The following is a 9,586-nucleotide window of genomic DNA, read 5'->3' as shown; positions in this document are numbered from 1 at the left end:
TAACCGGATACGCGGGAAGAATTAAGGGTACTCGGCGTCGCGGTATTAGCCGAAGCTTTTCAGATGTCAGCAATCGTAGTCGCGCGCCCGAGTGGTCCCGAGATGCATTGCGCTTGTGATTAAGGGATGCTAGGACTGACTTCGGCCGCCCTCGCATCGTGTAGGAGCGCGAAGGGGAACTTGGCCCATGAACCCTTTGCGCTTAGGATTTAGACCGGCGGGCTGACCTCTCTGTTTAGTCTTAGGTGGGGCTGCAACGTGTCGATATTCCGAGGCCGGGCAGAACCCAGAAAAGTATGTCCGGCCAGAGTGTTATCGAGCGTGACGGGACCTGTGGTGCACCCCTGCAGGGATGAAAACTAACTATTCGGATAGCCATGTCCACGGTTACAGGACGACTTGGAGTTGTGCCCCGATCTTATACAACTACAATTGTTACTTAACTGGAATTAGTTTGCCTCGGGATTGCTTCCTCGCAGGGAGTCGAGGGAGGATCTTTAGGCGTGACCTCACTTTAATATTGCTCCAACAATATGACTATTATTGTGTTCCCCCTGTTCTACTCTCGTCTATTGCTGCAAGACCCTGAAGATGCTAGTCTTCGATAGGACTAGGCCTTCTCTCTCTATTCTCGCATTGCTGCAGTCAGTCCACATATAAACCCCCCTTCTTTGATACTGATGCATAATTAGAATAGTTCTGATGTAAGACTTGCGAGTACTTTGGATGAGTACTCACCGCTTCTTTTCTCCCCCTCTTCTCCCCTCGATCCGTTGCTGCGACCAGATGATGGAGCCCAGGAGATGGAGGTCCCCACCGACGACGACTGCTACCCCGACGGTGCCTACTACTACGTGGAGGCCGCTGATGATCAGGAGTAGTTAGGAGGTTCCCAGGCAGGAGGCCTCGCCTCGTTCGATCGTTGTATCTTTTGTGCTAGCCTTCTCTAAGGCACTCCATGTTTTATGTCTGTACTCAGATATTTGTTGCTTCCGCTGACTCGTGTGTTTATCGAGCTTTCGTATTCTAGCCCTCGAGGCCCGTGGCTTGCAATATGAAGCTGATGTTATTTTATTTGTGTCTAGAGTTGTGTTGTGATATCTTCCCGTGAGTCCTTGGGTTTGATCGTACGCATTTGCGTGTATGGTTAGCGTACGATTAAACCTAGGGCATCATAAGTTGGTATCAGAGCCGACTGCTTGTAGGTAGCCCCCTTTCCAACTCCTTGGCAGAGGGCGTCACAAAAATTCAAAAAAATCAAAAAAGGAAAACCTTTGCATTGTGTCATTATATGTGACAAAGTTACCAGGAAAAATAGTAAACTTGTAATTTTACAATTATTTTAAAAAAGTGTTCTTAGAAATGAGCTTTCATGTGTGAAGATTCATGGCTTTCAAGCCAAATGATCAATCTTTTGAAATGAAATAATATTACACACAAGGGTGCATATTGGAATGGCAAAAAATGTTGATTAATGAAGTTTTCATTTTCCTTGTATGCAAAAATCATTTTCCATTTTTCAACTGCCCAAAATGAATTTTTTTGTGAAGGACCTACCATATATTTGTTTCAAAATTCGACCCAATTATTTGCTTAAAATACTAGGACATATTGAATGTAAAATGGAAAAAATGTTTAGGTGTTAAAAGCTTTTATCCACCTCTAGTTAAAAAGACAAATTTATGTCGATTCAGTTGGAAGCGAATTAAATTGAACTATAGCTGCATTATAGTTTTCTATTTATTTTTCTCAAAAATCATTTATAGGTACATAAGTATCTATTTAATTAGAAATACATGGTGCAGTGGCTTGATGTCGAGGTTTGGATGGTGGTCAAGGGCACCAACTCTAGAGCGCGTGAACTTGCATGTCAACCGCATGGTCACCGCCTCACCATTGCGTTGCCACGCGTTCTAGGTGGAACAGGCATGTCTGGTGGGTTGGACAATCCCTTGGTAGGTGTTAGGAAGAAGTATCCAATTCAAGAATGTCACGAGGAGACTGAACTAAGCTCAAACATGAAATAGCAGCCAAGTGTTTAATTAGCGGTGCAGATAATGCACATAGACAATGGGCCTAAATTTTGGCGAAGGATGATCATCTACTAACGAGACTCTCTTGGAAAATATTTAGCTCAAATCGATGAACCTAGGTGGCACTTGCTTAGCAAAGTAACACGCTGTGCAGAAATATGGATGTTGAAGCTGGGGTCAAATGATTGAATGGATTGAGCTGAAATTTGGTGTATGATGTTAATTTGGGCATATGAAGGCACAGTAGAAAATTATACCATTTGGACATGCCAAAGTGACACTTCCTTCACAATGTGTCCATCTGGATAGAAAATGCTAATTGAAACTGGGCTCACATAGATGATTGGATTAAGCTGAAATTTGGAGGAGGAGGATAATTTGGGCACATTAAGGCACTGTAAAAATTTCATAAAATTTGTATAAACAAGAATTGTACTTCCTTCACAATGCTCTCTACTGAACAGAATATTGGGAAAAATACTGAGGGAAACTGGCTGAACTAAATGAGCTAAAATTTGGTGGAGTGAGGTTATATGGTCAGTTTCACTGAGTGGTAAATTTTCATCAAGTATAAAGCAATATAAAATGTACTTGCTTCACAAACTGAAAATATTACCATAAACAAAGATTGGATGATGAGCTTACATGGATTGTTAGATGGGGCTAAAATTTTGTGGAGAGCTATGTTTTGGGCACACAGAAGATGTGGAAAAATTAAACTCATCGGTATATTCCTATCTAGTACTCCCTTCACAAAGCTGTTAGCTAAACACAAACTATGTAAATTTGCTGAGAAAGATTACTAGGCAAATGGTTATGAAAGTTTTCATGAGGCAATGATTTGGATAGGAAAGAGTGCCCAAAAAATTAGAGGGTAATCAAAGAAAGAGAAATAGCACTTCCTTCACAAAGTGCTATTTTGAAGAGAATAGGAAAATGAATATTGTTGAGTTATTTTCGAACTATGGAAGGAAGGGTTTTCACATATTTGAGGAATATATGATCCAAAGTATTTATGATAATTTTTCAAGAATTTTTGGAATGACAGAATAGTAGGTTGCTTCACAAACTAGGCAAAAAATAACACATGGACATGACACGTAGGCAAAACAGATGATGTGGCACCTAGTCATAGCTATGACCATCTATATTGGTCGTAATCCGCTACAAATTAGGTAGCAAAGCAGGGCTATCCTCTTTACGACCATTTCCAGTAAGGAAGTTACGACTTGGTTGATGAAAAACGTCGTTAGTTTTTGGGGTTAGGACCCCTCCGGACAGCTTACGACCAATTGGTCTCAAATGGTCATAGATTTACGACCAATTCTGCGAGTGTCACTTACAGAAGGTCGTTGGTTGACATATTTCTTGTAGTGACACCCGAGGTACCAATCCGAGGTTGTGGTACAAGATTGAGTACAAGAGAATGAACTAGGGTTTTGAGAGGAGATGGTGCTCATGAAGATGTTGATGAAGATTAGCCTCCAGAAGATGATAGGGTTGTTGGTGATGACGATGGCCTCGATTTCCCCTTTGGGAGGGAAGTTCCTCCAACGGAATTGCTGTGCCGGAGGGCAAAAGTGCTCCTGCCCAAGTTCCACCTCGAGACAGCGGCGCTTTGTCCCAAAATTCCTCCTCTCTTTTTAGGGTAAAAGAGAATTTATACCAGAAGATGATCGCCCGAGGTGGGCGAGGGGGCCTACTAGACGTTAGGTCGCGCCAGGGGGCCTGGCGCGCCATGGTGTCTAGTGGGCGCTTGATATCCCCCTCCAGCACTTCTTCGCTCCAGCACTTTTTATTTATTATAAAATAAATCTCCGTAAATTTTCAGCCCAATAGGAGATGTGCAGAATAGGTATCTATGACGTAGGTTTTTCAGGTCCAGAATTCCATCTGCCGGCATTCTCCCACTTGATGCAAACCTTGCATATTATGAGAGAAAAGGCATTATAATTGCTCCACCATGTGGCAAAGTGCATGAAATCACTATAAATAACAGTAACAAAACATGGTGCAACATCGACGTATGAGTCCCAAACAGGCACACTTCGGGGCCACCATGGGGAAACTCGTGGTTTTATTTTATTCGTTGTGTGACCCATCCGGTTGTGCCGTGAGAAAGAGATACACACGGCTCCTATTGCGATCTGGCCTGCCAGGCGATCTTGCTGGGTTTGTTTTACTCTTATCGAATGTCTTGTGCACTAGGATGTCGACGATACATTGGGCTATCTCGAGGTTGAAGTTTTCTCTCCGGGGAAACTTGTGATAGTTTGTGATGGACTAGTTGGAGCACCCGTGCAGGGTTAGATCATTCATAAAGTCGTGCCCGCGGTTATGTGGAAACTTGGAAACTTTGTTTAACACCCGGTAATAGAAAACTTGAAGTAAACTTAACTAAAAATATGCCAACTGTGTGCGTAACTGTGATTGTCTCTTTTCATGAGTTCTGCATCCGAGAGAGGACATGGTAGGGTTATGTTTGACTCATAAGTAGGTGTTTGATAACCCACAAGTATAGGGGCTCGCAACAGTTTTCGAGGGTAGAGTATTCAACCCAAATTTATTGATTCGATTCAAGGGGAAGCTAAATAATATTCTCAAGTATTAGCGGTTGAGTTGTCAATTCAACCACACCTGAAAGATTTAGTATCTGTAGCAAAGTATCAGTAGAAAAGTAGTATGATAGCAGCAGTAGCAACAGTAACCAGTAGCAGCACAGTAACAACAGTAGCAGCAAAGTAACATCAGTAGCAACAGAGTAACAGTAGCAGCAGTGACAGTAGTAGCAGCAAAGTAATGTAGCAAGGACCAGTAGGAAAAACTCGTAGGCATTGGATCGGTGATGGATGATTATGCCGGATGCTATTCATCATGTAACAGTTATAACACGGAGATATATGTAACTAGCTCCAGTTCGTCAATCTAATGTAGGCATGTCTTCCACATGTAGTCATACGTGCTTAGGGAAAAGAACTTGCATGACATCTATTGTCCATCCCTCCTGTGGCAGCGGGGTCCAAATGGAAACTACGGGATATTAAGGTTCTCCTTTTAATAAAGAACCGGACCAACGCATTAACGCTTGGTGAATATGAACTCCTCATACTATGGTCATCTCCGGGAGTGGTTCCGGCTATTGTCACTCCGGAGTCACCGGGTCATAACACATAGTAGGTGACTACAACTTGCAAGATAGGATCAAGAACACACATATATTGGCAACAACATAATAGGTTCAGATGTGAAATCATGGCACTCGGGCCCTAGTGACAAGCATTAAGCATGGCAAAGTAGTAGCAACGTCAATCTCAGGACATAGTGGATACTAGGGATCAATCCCCGTCAAAACTAACTCGATTACATGATAGATCTCAACCAACCCATCACCGTCCAGCAAGCCTACGATGAGATTACTCACGAACGGTGAAGAGCATAATGGAATTGGCGATGAAGGAAGGCTGATGATGAAGATGGCGACGATCTCCCCTCTCCGGAGCCTAGAACGGACTCCAGATCTGCCCTCCAGATGAAGAACAGGAGGTGGCGGCGCCTCCGTATCGTAAAACACGATGAACTCTTCTCCTTGATTATTTTCCGGATGAAACGGTCTAAATAGATCTGGTTTTGGAGGCGGTGGAGCGTTGAGGGCCCCGCAAGCCTGCCAGGCGCGGCCAGGGGGGCCCACGCCTGGTGGGCTAGTGGGCTCACAGCTCCACTTCCTCCGCTGATTCTTGCGCCAGTATTTTTCATAAATTTCAGAAAAATTCTCCGTAAATTTTCAGGTCATTCCAAGAACTTTTATTTTTGCGCAAAAACAACACCATGGCAATTCTGCTGAAAACAACGTTTGTCTGGGTTAGTTCCATTCAAATCATGCAAATTAGAGTCCAAAACAAGGGCAAAAGAGTTCGGAAAAGTAGATACGATGGAGGACTATCAACTCCCCCAAGCTTAAAACCTTGCTTGTCCTCAAGCAATTCAGTTGACAAACTGAAAGAGTCAAAAGAAAAACTTTTATGAACTCTGTTTGATCTTGTTGTTGCAACTATGTCTAACACATAACCAGAATTTCAGCAAGATCACAAGCTAACCACATAAGCAAATGACATCTAGGTCTCACGGTGAACTCATATCAATGGCATAATCAACTAGCGAGCAAATAATAATAAGTCTCAAATGTCAACACTTCAATAAAGAAAATCATGAAGCAGTACGAATAGATGGTATCTCGCTAGCTCTTTTTGAGACCGCAAAATATAAATGCAGAGCACCTTCAAAGACCAAGGGTTGACTAAACATTGTAATTCATGGCAAAGAGGATCCAGCCATAGTCATACTTAACACAGTTAAAAGCAAAGCATAAAAATGACAGAGGTGCTCTCTAATTGGTGCTTTTATAAGACGAGGATGACTCAACGGGAACATAAATAGACATGCCCTTCGCAGAGGGAAGCATTGATTTGCAGAGGTGCCAGAGCTCAAACTTTTAAAATAGAGATAATAATTTTGGGTGGCATGCTTTCATTGTCAACGCAATGACTAAGAGTTCCCACCATCTTCCACGCTACACATGTTATAGGCGGTTCCCAAACAGAAATGTAAAGTTTTGAGTCCCCACCACCGATCAGTCACACTCCACGACTAGCCGAATACTCAGGTGTCGTCCATACCAACATCAATCCACGGGGAGTTTTGTTTGCAATTATCTTTTCGATTTGAGCATGGAACTGGGCATTCCAATTACCGGCCCCTTTCTCATGAATGATAGTGAACAAACACATATCGAGGATAAGACACCTAGCATGGAAGATACTGGTAGCCCCCTGTCACCACATGAGCGGTTCGGGCATGCAAAACATATTATTTCTTGAAGATTTAGAGAGTGGTACATGCAAATTTACATGGAATGGCAGGTAGATACCGTATATAGGTAGGTACGATGGACTCATAAGGAACAACTTTGGGTTTATGGAAGTGGATGCACAAGCAGTATTCCTGCTTAGTACAAGTGAAGGCTAGCAAAAGATTGGGAAGCGACCAACTAGAGAGCGACAACAGTCATCAAAATGCATTGAGATTAACTAACATTGAGTGCAAGCATGAGTAGGACATAAATCACCATGAACATGAACATCATAGAGGCTATGTTGATTTTGTTTCACCGACATGCGTAATTATGCGCCAAGTCAAGCCACTTGAATCATTCAAAGGAGGATACCATCCTATCATACTACATCATAGTCATCTCAAAATTCATGTTGGTATACAAGGCAAACCATTATAAGCTCCTAGCTAATTAGGCATGGCATAAGAAACTATGATCTCTAAGTTGACATTGCAAACATGTTTCTCTCACAACAAAGCTAAATCAGGAACGATGAGCTAGTCGTATTTACAAAAACAAAATAGATCGAGTTCATACCAGCTTTTCCAGGCTGATTCACTTCATCATATATCGTCATTATTGCCTTTCACTTGCACGACCGAATGATGTGAACAATAATAATAGTGCTCGTGCATTGGACTACGCTGGAATCTACAGGCAAACACAACGGAGAAGACAAAGTAATATGGCTCTTTAAAGGATAAACATATATGCATGCGAGAGCCACTAAACATTGTAACCATGGTCTTCTACCTTGACCCAAACAAAAAGAAAACTATTTACACGGGAAAGCTCCCAACAAGCAAAAGAAGAACAAGAAAATCTTTTTGGGTTTTCTCAAACTAGACAGACACACGAAAATAAAACGAGAAAAATAAAATAAACTAGTATGGATGATACAGTGGCAAAGTGTGAACACCGACTAACAAAGTGAAAGTGTGAGCAAGAATATAATGCCGGTGAGAAACACGTACTCCCCCAAGCTTAGGCTTTTGGCCTAATGTTGTATACGCCCATGGAGGGAAATAACCGGCTCCGAGGTATTCCGGAGTGGACTGAGGGTGCCACTGCTGTGTGAGCTCCTCTGGCTCCCACAAGTTCCTAGAGGCCATATCATGCATAAAAAGTACTTGGGACCAGCAAAAATTAGCATGCAAAGGTCAAGAACATGGTCACCGAGGCAGCAAAAATACGCGAAGTATAAGGCACTAGAGGAAAAACTAATTTGACCAATGAAGGAGTCACTTACCAACGAGTAATTTCCCCAAAACAGTTCGGAGAATGGTGCTTTGAGCAAGGAGATCGAAAATCCCAGTAAGAAGAGCAAGAACACGGGTTTGAGCTGCGAAACGATTTTTTCTGGAGGTAGGAGAAGCTGATGAGAGCTAGAATGAGTGGAGGGTGCACGTGGGCTCCACAAGCCTGGTAGGCGTGGCCAGGGGGTGCCCGCGCCTCCAGGGCTTGTGGCCCACCAATGCAGCCCACAGACTAGCTCTTCGTCTCAGTATTTTTACAAAATTCCAGAAAAAATCATACTTGATTTTCACGGCATTCGGAGAACTTTTATTTTCGGGGTACTTTTGTACGGGACGCTAAAACAGAAAACAGGGAAAACTAAACTAAACCTATCATTTTTCTTCTAAGCAACCAAAGGTGAAAGCTTGGAATAGAGGTTTGTGACTCCTCGATTCATCCATCTTATGGTCATCGAAAGAAATCCGTCAATGAGGTTGATCAAGTCTCCTTGACAAACCTTTTCGAATCGCAAAAGAGAACGGAGAATTTTCGAATAGCCAATAGGTCACCTCAATGGGGATGTGTGTCTCCCCAACAAGCAAATCATACTTCATCTTAATAGGAGGTATAGGGCATTCAAAGCTCCCAATAAGAATCGACGAAGTTTTTTCAATAGCATTGATGCAATGTACTCGATATTGTTTCTTCGGAAAGTGCACCGTATGCTCATTACCGTTGACATGGAAAGTGACATTGCCTTTGTTGCAATCTATAGCAGCCCCTGCAGTGCTTAAAAAGGGTCTTCCGAGGATGACGGCCATGGCATCGTCGTGAGGAATATCCAGAATAACAAAGTCTATTTAGATAGTAACGTTACTAACCACAACAGGCACATCCTCGCAAATGCCAATAGGGAAAGCAGATGATTTGTCGGCCATTTGCATAGAGATTTCATTGGGTGTCAACTTATCCAGTTCAAGTCTACGATAAAGAGAGAGAGGCATAACACTAACAACAGCTCCAAGGTCGCATAAAGCAGTTCTAACGTAGTTACCTTTAATGGAGCAAGGTATAGTGGGCAATCCGGGATCACCTAGCTTCTTTGGAGTTCCACCCTTGAAGGTGTAATTAGCAAGCATGGTGGAAATCTCAATCTCAGGTATCATCCTCTTATTAGTCACAATATCCTTCATGTAATTAGCATACGGAGACATTTTGAGCATATGTGTCAAACACATTTGCAGAAAGACAGGTCTAATCATTTCAACAAAGTGCTCAAAATCCTCATCATCCTTTTTCTTGGATGGTTTAGGAGGAAAGGGCATGGGTTTCTGAACCCATGGTTCCCTTTCTTTACCATGCTTCCTAGTAGTCAAGTCATTCTTATCGTATCTTCTATTCTTAGGCTGTGGGTTGTCAAGATCAACAG

Source organism: Hordeum vulgare, chromosome 5H, assembly GCF_904849725.1.
Source record: "Hordeum vulgare subsp. vulgare chromosome 5H, MorexV3_pseudomolecules_assembly, whole genome shotgun sequence".
In the NCBI taxonomy this organism is placed as follows: domain Eukaryota; kingdom Viridiplantae; phylum Streptophyta; class Magnoliopsida; order Poales; family Poaceae; genus Hordeum; species Hordeum vulgare.
Note: the sequence above shows the minus strand (reverse complement) of the source record.